Consider the following 27,132-nt stretch of genomic DNA (forward strand, 5'->3'; position numbering starts at 1 on the left):
TTCATCTTCCAGGACAACCTAGAGTTCTGCTGCTTTCCTGCTAGATAAGAGGCTCCCTCAATCCCTGGGACTGACCCCAAAAGCTATCCTGGGTCAGCAGTTTAGCAAGTTCCCCAGGAGCTGGGAAAGGCTTGGCTGGGAGAGAATTGGCTCATCAAGTCTCACTGTCCACACACAGTGTGTGCAGACATCTCCTTCCCAGATGACAGGGTACACAGTTCACACCAAAACAACACACACCGGCAGAACTGAGTCTCTGAGGACTGCCAGGCCGGGAGCTTATAGACAGCCGGGGTGGAAGGTGGGCACTCGGTTTCTTCACAGGACACCAGGATAGAACAGCTCTCAGAACTAATGCAGGGCCTCCACCTCTAAGGGTGGAGACAAAATGCACACACGAAACAACGGTCACGCAAAACGAGACATTGAGTTATTGGACTATTTCTTACATGTCTCTTCTGTACTTAATAGATTGTGATTTGTTGGTAGTTGGGGACTTCAGACACTCCACTTCTTTATTTGCCCTAATGCCAGACAAAGAAAACATTTCCCACTGATAGAAGGTTCTAGATAACTCTGGAGGAACGTAAGATGTCTTGAGGTCAGTCAGAATTGGGGATCTCGGCTGCAACTTCAGCCAGTGTTTCCTTTGAACACGCGTTACTCCTGACTTCCAGCCGAACCTCAGATAATGTGGAGGGGTGACGACGGGGACGTGCAGCTCTCCAAAAGCTGGAAGGACAACGTGTTCGCCCTGAGCGGCTGGGGAAGTGCCAGAGAGGGGACCGGAGCAGCCTGAGCTGCCCGCGGATTCTCCAGAGGCAAGAAGGCGGTTTTCGAGCTGTGATAACGACCCCCCGACCCCCGAGGCTTCCTTCCCAGAAATATCTTTTGCATCAGCCTGTAGAGTCCTGGGGCCCTCAATTCCGAGGTGCGAGTTAGTCCACTGGTTTAGCTGTTACTACAGAAAGTATTTTAAAATGTGAATTCGTTTCTGTAGGAGGGAAAATATTTTAACCCTGCACTTTTCACACAGGAGTAATGTACAGACCCATTTTAAGAGGAAAAAAAATCTTATCAGAGCCATATGTCCATAGACCTAATTTTGAGTAATATTGATTTAAGAAGACAATTAAAAAAAAATTATTAAATATATTGGGGTGACATCGGTCAATAAATTATATAGGTTTCAAGTGTACAATTTAATAATACATTATTTGTATATTGCATTGTGTGTTCACCACCCAAAGTCAGATCTCCTTCCGTCACCATAATTTGACCCCCCTTTACGCTTTTCTACTTCACTTCTACCCAAGAAGATAAAATCTTATTTTATTGCTATATCTCTTCGTTGTAAATTATTGCTGCAAAAAGGGAGTTTTTTCTTAGTAACTGGCAAAATACTTGTTAAAAAATAACTGTAATGAATAGTTTAAAAAATTTTATGCATCTAAGGAGTTAGAAACCATGGTGTGAGAATCATAGCTTTAATCTACTTAACAACCTCTATCCAATTAATATACAGCCCCAGCACAGGGCTTGGCACACAGTAGGTATTCAATAACATTTTTTGAGAGGATGAATTGTCTATGATTCATCACATAGAGGCAGGAGCTGGGTAAAGTATAAAGTGTAAAATACTGCCCAGATGGGCTAGCGCAGGCAGATACCAAGCTCTGACCCTGGGCGGTGTGGTTTAAGAAAGGACGAGAGAAAATCGAATAGGAATTTCATGAGGCAATTAAGTCACTTGGGATGGGCTCACTGCCCGTGGTCACCACCAGGAAACAAGCGGATGAGGACTAACAAACCCCTTCTTCGCCCCAAGGATGCCATTCTGTACACATACGCTCTGTGCTTAGCACAGTGCAGTTATTTACCTTTCCACACAGTACCTGGGAGGTGCCAAAGAGAAGGTCAGAGGCAAGCCTGGTCCCATAGAAATGGCAGGATTTGCAGTCAGCCGATTCTGGATCCTACTAGTGACTGCCTCTTCTTCCTTGGGTACATTTCTTAAATTCCAACTTTCGGTCTCCTCATTAGTAAAACAACAAATAGCTATCTTGCAGTGTTGTTGGAAGGATTACACATGAGAATGTCTGAAAAAGCCACTGGCACATCGTTAGGGGCTAATAAAGCCAGGGCCCTCAAAGGGGCAGAAGGACAGAGCCATTAACCATAGTGAGAAAGGAAAAATTCAGGATGTGAAAAAGTCCTAAGGCCAGGAGTAAACACAAGACTTTTGGATGGGGTTGGGAGCAGACTCTAAGTGAAGAAAGGAAAAGGTAGAGCTGTCTTCTATAGGGTGGCGTGTTTATTTCGTGGCTGAGTGAAAAACACAAGAAGAGGATGTACCACGTGTTCATGGAAGGTTCCAGGCAGAATTTAAAGTCATTCCATTGGCTTGGACAAATCAGAAGATCATCTTTCTGACGAATCCCAACAGAAGACATGTTGGTGAGCTGAAAGCGACATGTTGGTGAGAGAAAAGATGGGAAGGGTAGGTCAAAGCATTTGTGCCACCAGGAAGGTGAACCAAGCTTGGGGGCATGAGGCAGTTCCTGAAAGAGCCTCCAGCATGAGCTACCCTCGACCATTGTTTAGGATTCATTGAACTATGAGTAGTGCCACGTGGGTATTAGAGGAATAGTGGGGAATCACTCCATAAATTATATAAATATCTAACCACTATGCTGTTGACCCGAAACAAATGTATAATATACTGAATGTCAACCGTAATTGAAAAATAAAAATAATTTTTAAAATGTTGAATACGAATAATAAAAAAGATTCACTGAACTGAGGAGAGAGCCATTCTCGGACATTGTCATTCAATCCTTCAGGTCATACCAGCTCACCCTAAACTTAATTTCAGGCCACGGTAAAACCATAATAAAATGAAATCAGCATATACTATGATTATAACTATGTTATTATAACATGCCTGCAGACAGGGGTCTAGAAAAGCTTGGAAAAGCAAAAATGAGTCGACATGAATTGGGAATTTTCCCTTTTAAAGTTATTCGAAAAATGATGATTTTATTAGTGCAATATATAAAAGCTGGGAAGGGAAAAAAATGTCAAGTCAGAAACAGCCCAGTCTCATCCATGCCACTTAGCCTGTGGCAGGAGAATTCGGACTGAGACCACTGTTGAAATCATATACTATGTCACGCCTGGCTTCCAATCCATTCCACAGAAAGCCAGACCAAACATGGCTGCAGCCTATCAAGTCTAGAGCTTCAGGGACCAAAAGGCTCAAGACTAAATATTTTTGGTCAAAACATTAATACAAATTTCACCCACACGCAGCACCCTTATAATGCACTACGCTGATCCCAAACTAGATCCAAGAATTTTTGGTCTATAAAACTTCATGCTAACAAATACTTAAATCAATGTTTTCTCTCCATTTAGTCTGAAATTTTTAGTAGCAACCTGACTTTGACCCTAAGATGGACTTCAGACATAACTGATCACTTTACATCTACTCCCCAGGAAAGTCACGAGAATTCGTTACCCATATATTTAAGGTTTTCGCGACACACACCACAGTCAATGTTGGACTAGACAGTAATTTGGGTTTAGGATGATTTCAAGGATGACTCCTGGAACATACAGCCTTTTCCAATATGTAACTCCACCAAGGCCTACACAAATAACCCCAAGGGCAAGTTGCAAGGTCCCACCTGGTCAATGGATGCAAGTTCAATAATTCCAAGGTTAATTTGCCTCCGCTTCCTTCTAAAAACCCCTTCCTTATCCCTCCTTTGCCTCCTCCAAGCCCAATATCTTGTTCATACTGTTTCAACATTTATTCTGTAGCATTACATTTGCCTATATACCTGTCTCCCTGTCAGACTGTGAATTCCTTGAGAGAAGAAACTAGATCTTCTTTACCTGTGTGTATCCAACTCAAGCACAGTGCCTGGCACACAGAGATGATTCATTTGCCCGTTTTCCTTGGGGCATCCTGATTTAAATGGTTGTCCAGGTGTAATTATTAGTGTTCCCTTTCACTCATCAAAGTGTATTGCTATATATGATAAATGCTATGACCACCCTATCAATAAACAGTAGATGAATGTCGGCTGTTGGTTTTATGAAATTTCTTTTCTCATTTTTAAAGCCATCTCCCCGTTATTTGCTGTGGTTATTGTAGGCACATAGGCAGGTAGATGGGTGGGTGGGTAGGTGGGAAAGAGATGAACAGACTGACTCTGAGGAGCAGGTAACCAGAAATTAGTTTTGTTAAGAATTTGAAAGCATGATGGTAGCTTCAATTTGTCACAGCAGATTTCCCTTCTAATTATCTAGTCAATGCTTTTGTAATAGTAAAGGGACTCTGCTTTCTCTGAACACACTGGCATGGTCTGGAGCCTGGGCAAGGCTGGCACTGCACAGAGTGTGCTGGTGGCACTGGGAAAGCCACACTGCCTTTAAATCCACACCAGGATTATTGAGAATCGATGGCGTTGGCAAGTGTTCACCGTTCCAACCCAGATGGCACTGCTTCATGGCCCAGCACCCTGTCCGTGAAGCCACCCCTCTCAACGGATGCCCCTTAGAAAATAGAAAACTCCCGGAGCTTTTCTCACAGTCCTCAAGGATGACTAGCAAGAACCGGAGAAGGTGAGGTGGAGCTGAGACCAATGAACAGACTTGGCGTTGAGGGTTCTGGTTTATACAGCAGCAAGGGGCACATGAATGCAGTTGTCAGAAGCACTGATAAAATCAGGATTATGCAAGTGTATGCCATTTGTCCCAGGGTCTGGCCTTTTTACAGCCCAGGAAGGATAGGAAACTAGAACCACAAGTCTCCACAGGGCCTTCCCCACTTGTAATTGGCACATACAGGGCCACATAAAGAAGGCCGGAGGGGAGGGGAGCATTCCACCTGTCTGGCCCATTTCCTCTGGTTCCCAAGACACTCCTCCCAGGATTTAGCGACCTGGAGGGATTTCCCAACTCTCGCTGCTCATTAAGCCTGTTTGATTTTAAAGGAGAAGATTAAATACACAGCCCACAGCCAATATTCCAGATGTTAAGCAAACCTTCCTTTGCGGTTGGGGTCCCCTGCTAAGCAGTGCTTCTAATTAACATTCAGAGCTGGGCTCTGCGGGGCTGTCAGAGGTGGGAGTTGATGCAGAAAGGGCTCTGGCCCCAGTCCCAGCTCTGCTGTATTTATCAGATCCAAACCCCTCCTCTGGCTTCTCTGGGTCTTGGTTTCTTCATTATTCCCTCTTGGGAATGGACTATTTATCAGACCTCCACCCCTCAAAAATCAGGCTGTGAAAATCGAAGTTCTTCAGAAAAAGTATAAAAGCCCCCCCAGAACTGCACTGTCCAATATGACGCCCACTTGCCATGTGCCGCTTTTTAAGCTCAAACTAATGAAAACTTAAAATCCAAGTCTTCGATGACATTAGTCACAATCCAAGGGCTCAATAGCCACATGTGGCTTTTGGCCACCATAGTGGCCGCCTCAGAAAGAGAACATCGCCATCATCTGGAAAGTTCTATTGTACAGCACTGCTGTCAAGTCTCTTAAATTTCTCTCCATAAAAAACTGAAAACAACATACCAGCCCCTGTCGAATGCTTGGGAAGGCAGCAGTCCACGTGTATTTTAATGCCTACAAAGAGAGAGAGGCTCTTTATACTGACACAGTAGGGCCACAGCCTGGCTCTCTTCCAAATTCTTCAAAGAACGCGCGACATTTTTTCTTCCCAACGCATAAAACAGGCGCTGGCACATGAGGGACTTTTCTCCCACAGCCCCCCTACTTGTCATACCCTCAGATCAAATCTATTATTTACATGGTCCTACTTTTAAGAAAATGCATGTTCAAATATTCTCTCAACAAGAGTGTTAGGTCTGCACAAATCCGGGGACCAGGGAGACCCAGTTACTCCCTTCCCCTATCAGTCCTTTCCACACAGCACAAAAAAAATGGCCAACTTGAACTATGAGCAAAACAAAAGGACACACTCTTCCCCAGGGGCCAAGTGTTAAAAGCATTCCGAAGAAAAGGGCCCCAAGCAGAAGCCCCCTCCCCTCCAATCTGCTCCTCATCGGCCAAGGATTTATTGGCTCTTGAAGTAAATTAATCAATTGCCAAGAGAAAGTAAAAACTATGGCTCCAATGTAAATACTTGTTGGTAACAATCCTTCAGTGTGACACTTCAGATTTCAAGTGGCTGGGTGGCCTTCTGAATGCCTCATTAAACGGCAACTTTATAGCATTCGAGGAAAAGGCTCTGGGATTTTCTGTACAAATGTATAAATCAATCTTTTCAAAGACAAACAATAGAACAATTCACAAAATATGTGTGATGGGGCGGGGAAGGCGCAAGCAAACTGAAGAAGGAGAAACCGAGAAGCAGGGAGAAGTTGGTCTCGAGTGTTTCCTGGCTTTAAGGAAACTCGACTTGACTCGGGACATTTCCATTTGCCCAATATTTGTTTGATCCATCATCAAATGGGACTGCGCTCCAAAATGGTGAGGTCCTAGGCCCTGTGTGTGTGTGTGAGCGTGTGTGTGTGTGTGTGTGTGTGAGAGAGAGAGAGAGAGAGAGACAGACAGACAGACAGACAGACAGACACACACACACACACTGAGATCTCAGACTGTGTCTTTATCCATCTTCCCATCCCTCATAGCATTTATCATAAAGATTTCCAGGTAGCAGACAATACAAATCAGTCAAGCTTACCGACTTCTCTCAGTGACTGATTTTGTGTTAAGAAAAGCTGCATCATCAAAGTTGGTCACCGATTACCCTCTGTTCCTAGCCACTACAGTAATGCTTGGAAAAACACTCACCCTTTATTCCCTCAGCCCCAATAATTTAACATGCCTTGTAGAGTATAAACTAGCAAATTTACAACGAAACCCAAAAGGGGACCACTACCTCACAAATTTTAGAATTTGGTCCTGACCGACCCAACCCGATTGTCTTGTTGAGGAAAGTTTCCATAGCATCCTCTGCTCCATCGAAATCCCACTGCTCTAAATGGATTAAAACAGCTGCACCCCTGGAACCCAGGCTTGGAAAACAGAGTTGTTTCCCGCTGATAGGCCCCCAAACACCACTGTGTGTTTGAGGTTAATCCCACCCTCACTGCCCTTCGGCTAAGCAGGCTTTCAAAGCTATGTGTGACCCCCAGGAGGCCAATCCATTTTATTTTTCCTTTAGAAAAAAGCTTTAAAATAAAAAACACACACACATATAAAACTGACGGCTGAAACTGAAGAGAAGACGAGTTCTGAAATACAGCATATGTACGGCGACCCTCTCTGCATTTGTGCTGGCGTTAATCTCAACTCTATCCTCCTAATTGGCAGTTCTCTGGATAGCTATACTTAATTTTGTCAGATTCCTATGAAAAAATCAGCCCCATTGTCCCTAAAGAACAATGGGCAGCTGATAATAAGCACAGGGAGACAGAGGAAGCCGACTCTGCAGATTTCTGGAATGGTACTTTTCTGCTGTTAAAACGGTTCCTATTGGAAAAGCTGCCATCTTGGTAGTCCTCCTCCATCAAGTCGGCTTCTCCGTCTTGAAAGCAAACAACAACAACAACAACAACAACAACAAGAGAGTGTGGATTTGTGAAAACTGCTCACAGACTCCTAATGTGGTCCCTCCACCAAGGCCGTAAGTCCCTCCTCCAGAGGGTCCCCAGGGCACCCAGTTCACTGCAAGAATTTGAGGCGAGAGTCATTTTCCTAATACAATTCCCACTTTGTCATTGCCTCTGCATTCACCCCATATATCGTGGGGTGTTTGTGTGTGCGTGTAATCTGCTTCAAGTCCATATTTAAAATATCTACCCTTCGAAGGGCTTGTGGAATTTCCAGAATGTATCAGAGTGGTCAATATACAGAAATCCAAAGTAAGAATGAGTTCAGCTTACAACAGAAGTGTGAGGACTCAGACGCAGAAGGAATATGCTCATCCAAGAACTCACAAGGCTACAGGCTAGTATTAAGTTCTGCACCCAGTAGGCATTCGAGAGTCTTTGACAGGATCTACTTGATGCATTAGTACCTCTGGGCTCAGTGCATGGGAGTCACTTGGTCCTAATGCAAGAATAAAATTCCACCACGGGCACAAGGGCTGGGGACATGGCAGAGGGCCCATGCTTCACAACACCCTTCACAGAAGCAGTTTCCTGTGGGGAGGCTGCTGGTCCCCTGCCAACCCACAGTTCTCAGAAGGGTGGAAGGGCAAAGGGAGGAATTTCTGTGGCTGGCAGACCCTCAACATGAGAGGAGAGAGGAAGGGAGTTTGGGCAAGCTGGGAGGAAGAAGGAGTGGCAGGGAAGGAAGGGGCCTACTGGAGGTACATCAACGACTTCGTGATGGCAGATCGAACCAAAGCAAACCTTTGGAGTCCTGCCATTCTTAGAGTCCGTCTAGTGTATCGACACGCTTTAAACAAAAGTGTTGTTAAATGCTTAAGATATATATGGACACATTCTTTATGTTATGTCTATATAGATAAGCTTTAATCTTAATTCTACTCTCCTCTCCCATATAACTATTGTTTTATTTTTCAGCTCTACTTTTTGGATGTAGTATTTACATAGTTACATACACAGAGGAAACAAATATGTATCACTTTACCTAAAAGGCCACATACTGTATGTATCATTCTACTCTGTGCTTTTCTATTTAACAAGGAGATCTATCCTCACAAAGAGACCCCCTTACCTTGTCAAAACTGCTTTGTAGTATTCTACAATGTGGATTTACCATATTTTGTTTATTCACTCGCCTCCTGATGTTTAATTTTCGTTTTCCCCTTTTTCAAACAGGTCTGGAGTAAACATATACCCAAATGCAAGTATTTCACTAGAATACAGTTCTAGAAGTAAAATCACTGAGTCAAAGAATACGTACGATTTTAATAGTTACTGACAAAATACCTGTGACGAGTCCGACTCCCACTGACGGTATTTGAATACAGTGGACCACCCTGATCCAAAGTTTCACTTTCCAAGGTTTCAGTTACCCGTGGTCAACCGCCATCCGAAAATATGAAATGGAAAATTCCAGAAATAAACAATGCATGTTTTAAAATCCATGCTGTTCTGAGTAGCGTGATGAAATCTCTCACTGTCCCACTGCATCCCACCCGGGATGTGAATCACTCCTTTGTCCAGCGTCTCCATTAGCCACTTAATAGCCCTGTGGGTTATCACACTGACTGTCATGGTGTTGCAGCACTTGTGTTCAAGTAATGGCCCCAAAGTGCAAGAGTAATGATGCTGGCAAGTTCGATGTGCCAAAGAGAAGCCGTAACGTGCTTCATTTAAGTGAAAAGGTATGTGTATGCAGGAAAAAACATCGTATATATAGGGTTTGGTACTATCCATCGTTTCAGGCATCCACTGGGGGTGTCTCGGAAAGTAAATCCCTGGATAAGGGGGACCACTGTTCTCATTTCTCTAAGTCTTCCCACACCTGATTCAATCACCCTTTTAATTTTTGCGTAAACCTCACTTTAACCCCGACATTGTGCAGATGGACAGTAGAGAAAAGAATCTATTTTAATTTGTATTTCCTTGATTATCTAAGAGATCAAGCATTTTGTCTTATCTTTATTGGATCTTTGCATTTTTTTCTTCTGTGAGTTGCCACTTCATATATTCTGTCCATTTGTCTTTTGGGTTATTTGCACTTTTTCCTCATTAATTTATAGGTTTTAGTATGTTCTATTAATCTATTGCTCTATTTTATTTGTACTTTTCTCTCTGTCTTTTTAAAAGTTTGCTTGTGGCATTTCGCTTCGAACAAGGTAGTTTTCCCTGAACAATACGGTGGCTTCTGAGCTGTTCTTTTCAGCCAGAGAATCCTCTTTTCAAACCAAGGGAACCCCGATGACACACAGACAACAGCAGAACTGTTCCAAGAACTGAATCAGACTCCTAAGGTCCCCCTGACTTCTCTGTCCTTATTCTGAGGGGTCCCCAGAGCTTCCAAGAGCAGAGTCTGAAACCAGAGATTCAGTCCAACCCCCTCGTGTAACGAATGAAGAATCGCAGGATAAGAGCCAGTAAAGGGATGCACTTAAGACCTCCAGACAGAAATGAGACCAGAACTAAGGTCTCCAGTCTGTTTCTGTGAACCCGGCACAGCATTTAAATTACAGAGGGCATATTAATTCCAAATTGATCTGACAACAAAACTCAGCAATTCATGGACCGTTCTCCCATCAAAGAAAAAGAAAGTAACCCGCTAATAAAATAAACCAAGATATAATTTTCACTCAAAAGCTCATTAAAAAAAATTTATCACTGCTTTCTAGTTATTTATTACTGTGTTAACTTCCTGTCTCTCCCCACTAGAATATAAGCCAAACGAGAGTATGGTAACTTTGTCCTTCTCTCTGGACTTGTAAAATTAAAGGTTTCAATAAATATTTACTTGCTGAAGTATTCACTACAGCTAAAAACGAGCAGACAATGATCCAATGTGCAGTTAAAACAATTTTTCAACTGCATTTATCAATTCCGCTAGAATAGGTATCATTAGTAGGTGGCCTAACAAAGTCGGATGCAGGGAGGACTATCTGGATAAGCTAAATGGAATCATTGAGAGCAATACCACTGAACGCATGACCACCCTCCTCCTCCCACCTCTTTACGGAATTCTTTAGGCTTCTGGTTGTCATGGCTGTGTTTCCCAGGACACCTAGCACTTGAAGGCCACTTTGCAAAAACCTCACCCGAGCTGGAGGCAGCTTGAGTCAGCTGTGTTCCTGTCTGAGGTATTTTCTCTCACCTGGAGTACTGATTACCAACTGTGGGAACTTGAGGAGGCTAACTATCGTGGGACCCAACTTGCAGGTTCCTCCTCTGTAAAATGGACACAGTAAGAGGCCCCTGCACCTCCAAGGTTTTCGAGATGTTTCATGCCCAGGTATGTATGTTGTTTAACATGATTCCACACACATGGAATCACTGGAGGTTGCTTTAGCAGTTAAGATGGTCTACAGAGCTGTCAAAATTTAGGATGGGTTTTGCAAGCCCAGGATGAAGGGAGAGAGACAGACTAAACCCTGTTAAATATAAGGAAATGGAAGGAGATGAGCCAGCATTATTAAACGCACGTTCCTGAGAGGATAACACTAATTTACAGAGCAAATCAAATAGTCTTAGCCCTCCTGGACTGCAGAGGGAAGGATTGATGGAGAGGCTTCAGTTAAACACCAACCTGCTGATTAGAGAGCCCAGTCCCAAACCATAGCCAGAGGCCACCATCTCTGTGTCTGAAGTTCTAGGAGCTCATGTTTACTCCACTTGGCTGCAGGGACATTCACAGCTTCCATCTGCTCCCCGGGCAGTCACAAAGAATGTGTTCTGGCCCAGGCCCACCCCGCCAGGGAACAATAACCATTTCATACATTGGAATTTAGTTACAGGGCTATGAAATGCCCAATAGCCAATCCAAATCGAGTTCCTGCAGATCAGATTTTGATCTCTGCAAATGAGAATAGCGGCTAAAGCCACTCTGGTAAAGCGAAAAAGAGCAAACAACCTGTTCACAGAATTTTGAACGTGTCGCTTCCTATCCATTCTAAGATGGTAACCAAAGCAGTGAAGAAAGGCACTGGAGAATGGGATGTTGGCACTCAGGCCATTCGTGTGTCATGGATTCTGATACATCCTAAAAGATGTAAATAATAGTAGAAAAATCTGTGTCTTTACATTGGCCAAAGCAGGAAGCACCTCCATGGATTTTAATATGAAGCATAAACAAAAACACCTATCACTACCCTGGTCTTTTAAAGTCAGGTGCTGCTGGAGAAAGTGTGAGCAGTCTCAGAACCCAGAGTTGAAATCATATCTAGGGGTTTATCACACACAGAGATCAGTCTGGTCACTGGAGTCACCCTTCTTTTCATCTCAGGAAAAAAAAAGATTTTATTTGACAAAGATACTGAAGATAAAGAGGAAGGCTAAGCAGACAAAAAAAACATTTTAAAACCTGCTTTGAAAAGAAAAAAAAATCCCCAGTCCCTACAGATCTCTGAATGTTGCAGACGGGAGAGGAAAAAGGAAGATGACAACTGACATGTAGGCAGGAAACCAAGTCGACACGCCACGTTTTGACCTACGCTATGATGCGAGACGTGGTCTTACCAGAGCGAGGTGGTTACAATGAACAGAGCACAGCATTTTAAGAGAAAAGCTCAACTTTCTGGTGAAGCACTACTAAGTCTAAACTATTAATAATCTTTTGCTTCCCATTAGAAAGATTCCAAAGTATATAGAGCTTAAAAATGCAGTAATAATATCTCATAATAATTAATAGTTAACATGTATTGAAAGCTTAAGGGCCAGGTACATGCAATAACTCACCAAAGCCTCACAACTCTGCATGAATAGATATTACTATTCCCTCTATTAAAAAAAATACAGACACAGATAGCATCCAAGGTTATATAGATATGATAATAAAGGAACCTGGGCAGTCGGGCATCAGAACACAATGGTCTGAAAAGCTGCATGTACACTGAAATTTTGTAAGAATTGAATTTGAGACCATACCTGGTCACTACCCAGAACTGGTGCTCCACTGTCTAATTTCATCTCTATGTCCCTTGGCACATGACCCAAATCGAGTCAAGGCCCTCTGTGTTACATTAGGCTCAGGGCACTTTGTGTAATTGTGGATGACAATGTAATTATAAAGTTTATAATTCAAAACAGTTGTGAAGACTTGCAGTCAGTGTTTTACGTTTAATTATCAAGACCAATCTCCAAGCAATTAGAATTAACAGGAGGATGTTGCAGGATTGCTGGAAATAAAAATCCAGAATCAAAGATCAATAGTACTCCTTTACAACAACAGTAACCAAATAAAGAAAAGATTTGAAAGAAAAAAATTGGCTTCCATAGCAACCCAGACTATAAAGTAGATAGGCAAAAGTCTAAAAGCAAAGTCAGTAAGATATTATAAAAGTACATGGAAGGATACTAAAAATAGATTTGGAATAATGGAGTGATAAACCTTGTTTATGGAGAGGGGAAGACGACATTTAAAAAATGTCAGCATTTTTCAATTAATAACTTTAGTGAAATTCTAAAAAGATCTCAACAAGAATTCTGAGAAACTTAAACAATATTTTAATATTTATATGGGAGAGTAGGGGACTAAGAATAACTAAGACAATTTTGAAAAAGAAGTACAGTGAATATATTAAAACACATTAGAAAATTATAGTAATTAAGACGTTGTAATATTGACATAGGAATAGATAAATCATCAGAAAGGAATACAGAGCCCTGAAACCAACCTGTACATTTTTAGGGACTATATGATAATATAGGGGGCAGTTACCAGAGGAAAAGGGGGTAGGGGAGGCTGAAGGTAAAGAGGGTCAAATATATGGTGACGGAAGACTAGATTCTGCGTGGTGAGCACAGAACGCAATATACAGATGATGCATTATAGAATTGTACACATGAAACATATAATTAACCAATGTTACTCCAATGAATTTTAAAACAAGACTACAACATAGAAATTCTGCCTGAATTTCCAGACTGCTGCCTTGCCCTATAGATTTCAGACTTTCCAGCCCCCACAATCATGTGAACAAATTCTTAAAATACCTCCCTTCCCTCCCCCAGTATGTGTTTCTTTTTTTTCCTGGAGAACCCTGACTAATACCAGTGTTGAAAGTCTGGGCGCAGCCATGGTTTCTCCACAACTAAAATGGTCCACAATTTTTGCAACATTTGAAAGGATAGGAAAGCATGCTTTGGGGGAGGGAGGGGACAATGATAGGCTAGTTGACATCGACATAGTGGAATTAAGCACATCTTATGTTTATTTCTAGGAAAATATATCTCCTGAGAAGGAGAAGCTTCTTCAGTCAGGTGGCTCCTCGTTGGATGTGTTTTTCTCCAAGTGGAAATTTCCCCCATTGACCTGTGATTACTTGTTGGCCAGATGCTCTGTGGGGAGGACACATGCCCATACTCCCATGAGGAGGATGACGAAGGGCGGGAAGAGTGAGGTCCAGTCTTCCTGTGCCTGTGATTTTTCCTGCGGGAAATTCTCCTTGTTTGCTTTACCAAAGCCACAAGTTGACAGGCTGCCCAAGACTGATCGCACTTGTCAGACTACCCCTGAATAGCCTCTCTTCTCCACTCACTGTCAGCAACAGGGTCAAGGGCTCTGCTTCAGGCAAGAGCCCACACTCCTCTTAATCTGCTCACTGCACTGCCAGACGCCACACATGTCCGGATGTAAAGACCCCTGAATACAAGCTGGTACCCCTTTCCCCAGTTTAGATCCTTTACTAATTTTAGAGAAAATATATTTGAGCCATTTTAATATTCTGCATTTCTTCATTATGGTTTGACACTTGCAAATGAAGAAAGTTCAAAAAAGAAACAAGAATGGAGTTACTGAAGCGATGATTCAAAGTGACACCAACATACAATACAAAAATACTTGACATCGGTTTACATTTTCTATAGAAAGAGATGAACAAAGGACATCTCAGCTAGATTATAAGGTGACCCCAAATATAAAAGATCCCCTACTGACCCAATCAGAAGGGACCTAAAAAATTGGGGGGCATATTTGGTTAGATAAATGTAAATGGGAGAATTGATATCTCTAGATGTAAACACTCTGTCCAAGATATTAAAAATGTAACATTTCGAATATTTACCTTCAGCTATTTCAGATAATATAGCAATACACATACCTGTATGTGCATCAATATTATATACACGAATATTATGCAAACATCATATAAGTTAATGCTAATTTAGGATTTCCGGTTTCCTCTCACCCCGGATTCTCACACTTTAGGAAAACCTTTGTTCAAAGTCTTCAGTGGCACTGGCTCTTTTGTACCTATTCCTGTGATTATGGCTATATTCTGTTTTCCAGAACATATCCTCTTCACTTCCATTTAAATTACTTGGAGAAAGGTCTTAACTTGTTCCATTTTTAAATGATCTTTAAAAGTCTTGTTTATAGAGAAATCTGACACCTGTTACTGTGAGGTCAGATGCCCAGGAATATTGCTAGATTTTTTTTTAGCCTTTTTTTTTTTTTAATACGATTTCCTCAGTTGACCTCTATAAGCATCCAAAACCAGCAGTGACTAAAGTCCTTTCAGGCTAATGTGAGTTCCCTGAATAACGCTTTGATATCCAAAATAGAATAACTGAGATCCTCTCAGAGGATGAGAGAATTTGGAAAGACTTAAATATAAGGTAACACCCTCATTGCTGATAATGCTTTTTGGGGGGGTGTGGGGAAGGGGCTGTGACTTATATTTGGGCATGAGGTAAACTGTGTAACTTCATTTGTCACATTTCCTCCCATCTGCCTTTTATCCTCAGCGGGCCACGATGGCAACATGGTACAGAATCATAAGTGGACTTTCTCAGCATCAAGTTGGAGGGCTTTGGGGGAATTCAAAATGTTGGGTCTAGAGGACCCCAAAACAGGAGCCTCTCCCACAGGACAGATGGGTGCTGCCACATGAGCCAGGCTGGGAGGGCCACTGGCTTTGTCTTGTCTTTCTTCATTCTTCGTCTTTTAGAAATAATGTACAGAGCTGTGGTGTGGTGCCTTTAAGAGTGGCCAGAGTACCTGCATCAGGGAGACCCCTCCCAGGTCCCCTCACCACTTTGTGAAGGAGGTCAGACCCATCCTGTCTCTGCCCTCAGATGCCTCAGCAGCAAGACTCTTGAGCTCAGCTCTGGCGCTGCTGGAAGGCACTGCCGACAGCAAAAGGAGCCCGAGAGGGCTGTGAGTATGTCAGAGATGGGGAGACCTTTCTGGGACATTCTGGAAAAGGGCCTAAATACCTTGGGAGTGTCACTGAGCTCCTCCCTGCCTATCATCTATATCAGTGACTGAGGTGGAAAGACACAGTGGACAATGCTCCAAGCTGTAAAAGGTGCAGCCATTAATTTCAGTGCAAATGGGAAGAGAGGGAAAAAAGATGATAATGATGATGATCATTATCAACAGTGTGATATTGTGATTTATAATAAGAAATGTATATAGTTAATCTTTGTCCTCTATTCCTGGCACAGAGCTCTTAAAACACTTGTAACTCCCCATATAAAAACCATAGGGCATGTTTCCTTGTAATACTTAGTTCTGGAAATAGTTCCAGAGCAATAAAGGTGAAATGGGTATTTTTTGTCACTCATAACAAGCCCCTTTTAATCACATCTGAGTTTATGATAATGTGGTGACTCTGGGAAAGTCCTTAAGGATGGGGGCTGGTTGCCATGTGACCCAGTCATGATTAGAGGTTGGAACTTTCAATCCTGCCCTCAACCTCCAATCACCAAGGGCCAATGACTTAATCAATTATGCCTAGTTGACGAAGCCTCCATAAAAACCAAGAAGGATGGAGTTTGAGAGCTTCTGGATTAGCGAACGCTTGGAGATGCTGTGCCCCTTCCCCTGGACCTTACCACATGCATCTGCCATCTGATGGTTCCTGAGTTGTATCCTTTCATAATGAACCAATAAAATGAGCAAATAAACTGTTTTCCTGAGTAATGTGAGTGTCTCTAGCAATATTAACCCAACCTAATTAATCCTATTAACAGAAAGGATCGTGGGAACCTCCTATGTATAGCCAGTTGGTCAGAAGCACAGGTGATGACCTGAATTTTTGTTAAGTGTGGGGAGAGTTTGTGTGGGGGCGGGGGGCAGTCTTGGGGGACTGAGCCCTTCACCTGTGGGGTCTGACGCTCTGTCCGGGTAGATAGTATCTGACCTGAGATTGAATGGGCAGCCTCCCTGGTGTCCCAGAATTGTTTCATGTGGGGAAACCTCCCCTCTGTTGCCACAGACACATTTGGTGACCAGAAGAGAAGTAGTAGCCAGAGAGTATTGTGTAGAATGTAAATGAAAACAATAGTTTTTCTTTACAACAAGGACAGTGAGTCATGAAAGAGGAAAACCCAAACGGCGGGAACTGCGGGAGTGCCGCGAGAATCTGGCTGCCTCGGAAAAGGTGGCTCCAAGGCAGCTGACCAAGTCCAGATTCTCACCAGCAGACTCGAGAGGGTTATGTCCTAAAGTAACACACAGACCAGCACTCATGGAAGTTTGATAGCTGTGACATGAAAGATGGAAATTTGCCTCATTCTCCTCGGGTTTTTCCCCATGAAGAAAACTGACCTTTTACCTAAAGCCTTGTTTTATGACTGAGGAACTCAGCAGGTTTCCAGCTGACAAGGCACATCTAGAAAGGAGAAACAGCAAACCCTACTCTAGGGGCCCAGGAGCTAAACTTCATTAAGGGCTTAAGTGCCTGGCACTGTGATTAACACTTTATGTGTGATATTTCAGTCCTGACCAACTAACCTGGAAAGGAGGGAGGCAGCTTACCCCATTTTACAGAGAAAACCAAGGCAGAGAAGCTAGCTAACTTTCCCCAGAGTCATTTGTAGCAAGAATGCAGGCTGACTGGGTTTGGAGGGTCACTACTTCACCGGCAAGGTTTATTTGTGGACTCAGACAGCACTGAGAACGTGACAGATCCCTTTACGCCAGCTATGTAACTATGGGTAGGTCGCAGCTCTTCTGTGCCTCAATTTTCAGATCTGCAAAATGGGCACGACATGTAGCTGAGTGTGAGATCCTTTAGTTAAAGCCCCTGGCACAAAGTCGGACAAACAGCAGGCACTCAATAAAGATACTATCCTCTCTGCCCCTTCCCTAATCTTCCTGAACCTGTGTCTTACAGGTGAGGGGTAACAACTTATCAGCTCCCGCAGCCCCCAGCCGACTTGCATGTGTCAAAGAATGTAATGCTAGAGGAAGGAACACTAGTTACTGGCATCTGCCTCATCACATGCAGACCTAGACCAATCTGCTTCTCTCCTGTTTAAGGCTTTTTCTGGTCCATCTTAAACCAACATTAAGCTGTGACTTCGTGGAGCCGAAGGTTTTTATTTTGTAGGAAACACCTTATCCTCTGGTCCCAGTGCTAAACGGACACATGCAGGGCCATGGTCACAGGAGCCGTGATCATCAGAAAATGCCCCCCAGGGAAACTCCGCAAGCAGCCCTGGCCTGATGTGGAGATCACGCTTCTGCAGACCGGCCTGAGACTCTGGCTCCAATAACTGCAAAACTTAGATAACTAATTTATCCAGCGCAACCCCAACACCTCATATACATACATAAACCATCGCTCCCAAGTTTAAAGCTGGTGAAGGAAAATGTCCAGGAGTGGCTGTGGGTTGGTTCAGATATTTCCCCCAGCGTGGGGCGGATGTCGGAGCCCGGGTTAGAATCCACCGTCTGCATCCTATTAGGCCCTTTTATGAGCTCAGAGCAGGACTATCTGGTTTGCATTTGCAACACAGAGGGAAGCAATAAGGGGCAGCAGAGCAGCAGACTTTATGGAGATTAGTTTTACCAGAAAGCACCTATGAAATAACCAAAGAGTGTGACAGGAGGGAGAGATGGAGAGACCCCTAGGCGGAGAGTCAGGGCACCAAGTTCTGGCAGCATCCATACCACCTATTCCCGTGCTCCAGAACAGAGCACTGCACCTCTCTGCCTAAGCATCACCTTAAAACGATGAACCCAGATTAGACACGCTTCAAGATTCCTTCTAGCTTGAAAATTCTATTGTTTCAGTTCTTTATGAAACCCCTTTACGAACTCTGAAAAAATATTAATGTGAAACCCAGCGTAATGTGTTGCCTGTAATTGACACTTGGCAATTGTTTACTGCATAAATGAGTGAACCAATGCTGATAAGGATATACATAAAGGTTATTTTAAAAAATCAAGTCGCAGATACATTAGACCCACATAGACACCACATACCTACATGCATTCCTATATGTATGTTATCATTTTACCTCTTGCGTTGCACCAATTGTTGTGACCTCCGTATACAAAACTGTACAGGCACGCCTCGTTTTACTGCACTTTACAGACACTGCACTTTTTATTACAAACTAAAGGTAAGACCCTCCACCAGCAAAGAGATGACAGCTTGCTGAAGGCTCAGATGATTGTTAGCATTTTTTAGCAGTAAGTATTTTTTAATTAAAAAGTTAAGGTATGTAGATGTTTTTTTTAAAAGACATACTGCTATTGCACACCTAATAGATTACAGTACAGCGTAAACTTAACTTTTATATGCACTGAGAAACCCCAAAATTCGTGTGACTCACTTTATTGCAGTATTCGCTCTACCGACGTGATCTGGAACCGAACCTGCAATTTATCTGAGGTAAGCCTGTAGGGACAGGACAGAATAATCCACACCCCTGGCTTCCAGGACTAGTCACCTAACAGAAAAGCCAGAGCAGACAAAAGAATAAGGTGACAACTCTCAGACAGGACAAGATACAATTTCCACATCTAATTCGGATGTACTAAAGCAAATGTAACTGGCATTTTAGAGCCAGACATGACAATCAGGCTTTTATATGAGAAAGAGATAGACACACACTATATCATCCAGGGTCCCAGCAGGAAACAAAGCAGACTCAAAAGGGATGAGCTGAAGAGAGTTTTACAGGGACTATTTAGAGAGGTGTGGGCAAGATGAAGCAGCTGGGAAGCTATGACTTCCTTTAGATCTGAAGGGCAAGGGAAAGCAGCAGTGTGAGCTGGAGCCGTGAAAGTCAGCTGCCCATCAAGAGCTCAGAAGACACCAGCCACCAAGAGAACCTTAGCAAGGCTAAGCGGATGGAGGTGAGGGAGATAAATACCCCAACACGCTTCTGCCTTTTGCTCTGCCTGTGCCTCCCATTGGCTGAACACAACCAGAAACAAGACAAAGGGAGGCCAGAGGTTGTAGTTCCTAGAAGTCAGTCTCTTGGTACAGAGAAGGAAGAGAATGAATCGGGGGTGGGAGTGGGAGGAGGAGGGAGAAAGCACACGCGCACACTTATAAATTATATACATACACAGACACATTTGAGATGTATTTGGGACAAGTATGTCTTTGACTTTTCCGAAAAGATTATTTGTTCCACTGAAGGGTTTCACCATAGGATTAATCTAAGTTTAAATATTAAGGTCTTCCAGCATATCCCAGATATAACTTACAAAAGCAGAAACTTCTTTAACTGTAAATAACTTCTTCGTAACGCTCATGTTGTCTGAGGCATGGTGTATTTGTTTACATCGGTCCTGAGAGGGAAACTCGCTAGCCAGACAAAACTGTCTCATAACAGTGTTCCTTAATCCTCTATCCCAACCAGCCCAATTTCCAAAGATAAAACAAACTCCAAAATTTGCACACTAACACATTTTTCCATTTATATTTTCTATCAGTTGGCAATTAAAACAAGAAATCTCAGGGGTCAGCCAAAAGTCTTACATAACAAATGAAAGAGTCAGATATATCATCTCTGGATTCAAAAGTGCAAAAAGACATGTCATGAGAAACCACCTGGAAAACGGCACTTGGCAGGCGACAGTTCAGGGATCCACATTTCACACGGTAATTTCTTGCCAGCGAATGCTTAACCTTTAACAGGGACCCTTGGAAAAAGTCCCAAAAGTAGTAAAGCCTGTATAACGCCATCTACTTGTGTGCAGAGTTCGGCTGATGGCCACGGGAACCTGGAACAGGCTGAGGATGAGGATGGCGCCTAAGGATGGCTCAGAGAGAACAGGAGGAGAGTTTAAAGATGTTTCATGGTCACCTCCCAATGAGAGATCACATATCTGACATTTTCTGGACAGTCCCAGCCTCAGCTATTCAAGCCCATATTACTTAAATGTCCAATCTTCGAGAAATAGTTACACAAATTATGGTCTTTGGACTCTATTGGGAAATACGCTGCCATTAAAATTAATGAGTCTGTAACACGAAAAATCCTCGTGTTTATTCATTCACAGTAACATCTGAATCCCTACTGTATACTATAGACGGGGCAAGAGTGTTCAGGCTATAATGATGAATTATAGAACATACACATTATATAGCACAGAATGGGTTCCAGAACCAGACTGCTAGCATTTAAATCTTTGCTCCACCTCTGGAAAAGACAACTTTGAGCAATATCCCTAAACACTGTACCTCAAGCGATCTCCACTAGCAAATGGGAATAATAGCACGTTCTTCATAAGACTGTTGAGGATGAGATAAGCTTACACTTGTAAAGCTGGTAACATACTTGGCAAGCAGTGAGTGCTCAACAGATCTTAGCTATGTTACAATATGGCATCCCCATCCTTACAGTCTTGGTTTAGTAACTCGGTTTAGTAAGAGATACAGCTACAAACAGGAGAATGATGGTATCATGCTAAGTGCAATCAAGGGCTTCCCTTTAGGCTAACATTTTATTGGGAATGGAATAGATCAGGAGCACCTTCCATTCATAAAAAGAGTGTGTCATTGTGAGTCAGACCGGGGAAAACAGGAATAGAGAGTCTACTTTCTCCTGCATACTGGTCTCCTTGACACCACTGAGGACTTCCAGTGTTTATTTCATCTTCAAATCTTCCCCAAGTATGGGATGCACAGAGAAACAATACCAAGTATGCGGGCAGACTGGCCGGCCTCCACAATCAAGGGAGTGAGTGAAAACTAGTGCTTGGCTTTTCACAGGCTGGAATGCATGAGGTTACTTCATTGCCTTGTCATTTTAAGAACAGTCTTCACTTCCCTGACAGCCCTGGGATGTTCTCTCACTGGGATCAGCTAGCAATACAAAGCAAGGAATCTTCTTCTCCCCCCTAAACGTTTCCATAGTTATTCCTTCCTTTGAAGTTGGAAGAGGGAATTACTTTCATCTGCCTGGAAAATAGGCAGAAGAGAGAGGAATCCTGCTTGCAATCAGGCAACTCAGATCTTCAGTAAGGTGAGCCCATGGTCTGCCTTAACTCCTTTTGGAGACAATGTATTAAATAAATATCCACCTGTTTTAGTTTGGTAGCAAATCCTTATTCAAAAATGCTCGAACAGGGAGGAAGTTAATCATTTCGTGTGATGGGAAGTGCAGAGGAAGAGTGGGGCTTGAACCACGCTTCTCAGTGACTCGCTGGGATCTGCTCTCTCCTGCGTGCTGGCTTCATCCTAGGGCTGGAGGCAAGATGCCTAGGGCAGTTCTGGACAGCAGAGGCCAAGGGAGCAACTGGGTCATTTATTTTTTGTGTCTTTTTCTCAGTAATGAGCAAACCTTCCCTAGAAGCTCCATAAGAGACTTTCCTTCACACCTCATTGCCCAGACTTGGCTCCCATACGCTTTCCTACACTTGCCTCTGGGGTGTGGAATGGAGGTACCACGACAGACCGGAGTGGCTAATCATCTCAGAGAATGGATGCTTCTGGGTCCACATGACCACCAAAGCACCTGATGGGTTTCTGGTGAGGACCAAAGAAGCAAATGAATGGGGAATACAGTTCAACGAAGTTAACATGCTGTATAGTTATTCTCACAGAGAGAATTCTGATAAGCTTCCGCATCGAACACATTCAGAAGTGCCTCTGCCCGATACCCCACACGTACAAAGAAACACAGTTAATGACTAGATGGAAAAGACGCTAATATACTTAGTATAAATGCCCAATAGCCACGCTACTCATGGCCTGAGACATTTGTAATGAATACCGCTGAGATGACAGTACGACATGGTCCATTTGCATTTCTGTCCCAAACGGGCACTTGCAGGGGTATAAAAACAGAAGCGAGAGTTGAGAGGAGGGTTCTAACGTGGAGCTGGGGGCATCAGGCAAGGCAACTCAGTCGCCAACAACCACGATGGACTGAAATGAGAATAAAAAACTTTTTTTTTTTTTAAGTGTGGGGAGAAGGGTTCGCTCGACCCTCAAAGATAAAGATAACAGAAGAAACACTGACTGCGACGACACTGTGGAAGCTGGAAATGGTCCAACCAGTGGTAACTGACTTAGCAGATGGGAAAAGGCTGAAACCTAGCACAGCAGTGAGGGAAGCCTGAGAGCAGGCTGGGATTCATGTCACAGAGTTCCAGAGAGCCTCTGGAATTGGGGGAACCAGGCACTGAGGGAACAGGGGGCCCTAAAAGCAAGAAGACTGGCTAATACTGTGCTTGGAGCTGTCGGAACCCATATATTCCCTCCAACCTCAGTCCCAGTTTCCGAGAGGCTGCCTGCATCCTATAACCTGTTTGCTGAATCAGAGACGCCATGCATAGCTGAGGGACAAGGGTGCAGCTTTAAAACAGGAAAAAGAAAAAGTCTCCATACCAAATGTAGACTCCTGGTCTCCTTCCCACAGCATCGGGTTCACAGAATGCCACAGAGTCCTCTCAGTGTGGGAGGATCTCTCTTCCTCTGAAAGACCTTCCACCAACAGGTGAGAGTCCACCAGTAAAACTGCTCCGCAGGTTACTCCTACAGCAGAAGTGCTCAGGCCCAGCTGCACATTTCAATCACCTGAAGAGCTTTTAATAATCACTACTACCTGGGCCCTCACAAGACCACGCACACTCGGTTACCCAGCCGGCGTGTATGTAAAGCTCACTGGGTGCCAGGCATTGTTCTGGATTCTGAAACACTGTTCTGGGCGTCATTCTTGGTCAAGAGGAACGAGTCCACGGTACGGGCCCCATGCACGCATGCAGACCTTCCTCTTAGCTTTTCAGTGATCGGTTCAAGTCATCAGACGTTTGAGGAAAGCCTTTTAACACACAAGATTTAGAACAAAACAAAACAAAACAAAAAGCTAAGAGGAGATCAGGGAAAGGAAATCATGCAGAGAGTAGAGGAATGCTTCAGAAAAGCTGTCACAGATCCGTGCAGAGTTGAAAAGCTTTTCATCCGTAAAACGAGAACGGGAGGTTATAAAAAGAACATTTCAGAGATTTTTTAAAGAGCTCTTGGAAATTAGAAATGTGATAGTAGACATGAAAATTCAATATATGGGTCGGAAGATAAAATGAGGAAATTTCCCAGGAAGTAGAATTTAAAAAAAAAAAAAAAAATGGAGATAGAAAATATAAGTGAAAAGTAAGAAAATTAGAGATTCTATCCATGAGGGACCCCCTTCTAACTTAATAGGTGTTCCAGAATTTTTTTTTAATTCCAGTTTAATTCTAAACTGTTCAGAACTGAAGGACAGGAGTTTCCAGACTGAGAAATGGATGAAAAAATGACTCACAACAAGGTATATTACATAGAGATTTCATTACAGAGAAAAAAGACATGACAAAGGACAGTGAGAGAACCCTAAAAACTTTCCGATGGGGAAATAATTATATTCAAAGCATCAGGAATTAGGATGACATCAGACCTCTCGACAGCAGCACTGAACCCGGAAGAGCAGTGCTTTCCGAATTCCGAGGGAAAAGTAGAGCTCAGGCCTCATCAAACTATCAAACTTGGGAGATCTCGAAAAACGTGTCTCCCATGTCCCCTTTCTCAGGAACTTCTAGAAGATGTTCTACCAGAGAGGGAGAGGAAACAAACAGAGAAAGAAACAGACAGAGGAAGATGTGGAGTCTAGAAATGGGAGGCCACAGGAGAAAGAGGCAAACTGACTCTTCGGTGTGAAGATGAGAGGAGACTCCAGGATGATGGCCATGCAGCAAGCCCCAGGGCACAAATCCGGAGCATGGCAGGAGGCCGGAGGGCTTGGTGAATGTGAAGAACCAGGGTGAGCAGTAGGCACGTGCTGTTTAGAAATACATACAAAGATTTGAAAATGGTTGCCTGTGGGGCATAGCTGCTGAGGCTGGTGAGGCAAGTGACTGCCGTTTCTAGTTATAAGCCTTGTGGAAGTATTTGGCTTTTTAAATTATGCGCTGTATGTGTATAGTTTTGATAAAAAAAAGAAGGGAAGCTCGGGCTATGAATCAGATTCCAGAAGTTCCCAAGCAGTGTGTCCTGGAGAATCCCCTCCTGGAAGCCAGCAAAGGTACTTGGAGAAACCTCTGGGAAACAGACGAGTCGCTGAAGAAGGCAGGGCTGATCAGTGACAGCATGAATGGACCTGGAGGGTATTATGCTGAATGAAATAAATCAGACAGAGAAGGACAAATGCCATATGATTTCACTTATATGTGGAATCTAAAAAACAAAATAAAACTAACAAATAAATTCATCGATAAAAAGAACTGATGGTCACCAGATGGGAGGGGGTGGGGGATGAGTGAAAAGGTGAAAGGCATTAAGTAATACAAATTGCCAGGTTGTAAAAATAGGGGGATATACAATACGGCATAGGGAACAAAGTCAATAAGATCATAATAACTGTGTACGGTGCCAGATGGGTACTAGACTTTTATCCTGGTGATCATGATCACTTTGTAAGGTATCTAAATGTCTAATCACTATGTTGTAAACCTGAAACTACTATAATATTGTATATCAACTATAATTAAAAATCAATTAAAAAAAGAAAGCAGGGCTGAGCACGTGGCAGAACAGGTGAGAAAAGAACTCAGTGTCCCAGGAAACAGGCTGGAATGGGTCACTATTTCCCTTCTAGGAAAGAGTTGCTAAGTGTGACCTGCCTGGACTTACAGAGATTGATCAGAAGCAGCAGAGATTAAAGGAAGTTCTGTGCCAGGTGTGGTGTCGGGCAATTTAAGGTGTGAGAAGGTGAGCAGAAAGGCAGTTTGGGGAAACTTTGCTGCTCCTGACGCTGTCTTCCTATCACTGTAGATTAGGGAGAGGTTGACTCTATGTCCTCGATTATGCCCAGCAGGGCAGGCTCAGAGTTCAAGGCTGAAAGAGTCAGGGCAAGCCTGAAATCCTGAGTCCGCCTGGGTTTCCCCAGTCACGTTCTGTTACATCCTATTTGTTTCTTCTACGTGTGGCCCAATCTGAGGAGTCTTTTCTTTCTTTCAAACCCTGACACAGACCTCCTTTCCCAAGGCCCACCCTACCTACCCGTGTGTCCTGAAGGCTGCACCCTAGGGACAGTGGGCTTGATAAGAAATCCTGAAGGCAATTAACTGTGGATGGGTGCTGCACCCTTTCAAAACAAAAGAGCCACAGTACATTACAGGTTAATGTTTTATGGCCAGAGTAACCTTCAGGGGGTAGGATCGACCCCTTGCACCTTACTTTTCAATTCATCTGCAAAGTGAATTTAGAAGTGCAAAGTCTGAAAGTACTATTCTATGCGTATGTAAAGATACTTCTATATTATTTACAGAGCTTATGCCATCCTCTTATTTCAAACTCAACCTGACCTTTTTATGAGACGTGTTTACTGTTTACAGTCATAGAAATTTTCTCCCAGAAATGGTTCCTAGGATGACAGCTGTAGTCCCCTCCTTACCCCATCTCACCAGGCATAATTGACTTAATTTCACTCTAGTATTTATAAACTGCCTATTAGAGAGTAGCAACATGATAGAAAAGGAAATGTCATTCTCTTTCGGAAACATCTTTCATCTTTAAAATCTTTGATTTGCGGATACTATAAACAAAACGTTCTGTGAATCAGTGCTGGGGGAGTTGTCCAAGCGAACCGTTTAGTGGTTTGGAGTAAAGGTCCCTCGGGCCCCACAGGAGCGCATGTCCTCGTGAGGGGTCATAAACCGTTCCAGCTGGTAGAAGACGCAGCTTTGCTCAACCCTAGATTGGGTCCCTCGCGAGCCAAAGTGAGGAGCACGGGACAAGGGCGGCGTACCCGGCGGGGCGCAGCGTTGCTGGAACCACGCCCCGCACCCCACATTCCCTTCTTGGGCTTCAACAGCAGCTCTTATCCGAAGTGTCTTAAAAAACGGTGGCTCTGGCCCCTCCCGACTGGCCCCTTGTGTCCCCCTCCCCGGGGATCCCCGACCCCCACGCATCGCCCACGCTCAGGGCGCCTCCTTCCGTCTCCTACTGGACAAACCCGTTCCTGGTCGGCCACCCCTCCCAAGGAGCACACACCATCTCTAAGCCCGCAAATCCAAGTCAAAAACAAGACATCCCCGTGACCGGCCAGCTGGGTCCTGCGGGGCCCTTTCTCGGAGGCTGCGACTCAAGATCCTCGATCTGCACCGCAGCCCGGATGGGGTGCGGAAGCCCGAGGTTTCTGTTTGTGAAGCAGAGTCCTACCTTCAGTCTTGAAGTCACCTTCTTCGGGGGGCGCTCCGGAGTGCCCCGGCCTCCCGTGGAGCGTCGGCGGGGAGCAGCTGGCCGGGGTAATCCTGGCGCGCGGGGCGGG

The 27,132-nt window shown here is 43.7% G+C and overlaps 1 protein-coding gene across 1 annotated transcript in view; it reads right to left on the reverse strand.

The window, feature by feature from the left end:
* PDZD2 (PDZ domain containing 2) overlaps window positions 1–27,100 on the reverse strand; it is a 162,542-nt gene extending 135,442 nt beyond the window's left edge. Inside the window, exon 1 of the mRNA XM_025043535.1 lies at window positions 27,024–27,100. The gene's annotated coding sequence lies outside the window, so the exon portion shown is untranslated. The remainder of the gene's footprint in view (window positions 1–27,023) is intronic.
* Between the last annotated feature and the right edge of the window lie 32 nt (window positions 27,101–27,132).

The sequence above is a fragment of the Pteropus alecto genome, unplaced genomic scaffold (assembly GCF_000325575.1).
Source record: "Pteropus alecto unplaced genomic scaffold, ASM32557v1 scaffold152, whole genome shotgun sequence".
Taxonomy (NCBI): Eukaryota; Metazoa; Chordata; class Mammalia; order Chiroptera; family Pteropodidae; genus Pteropus; species Pteropus alecto.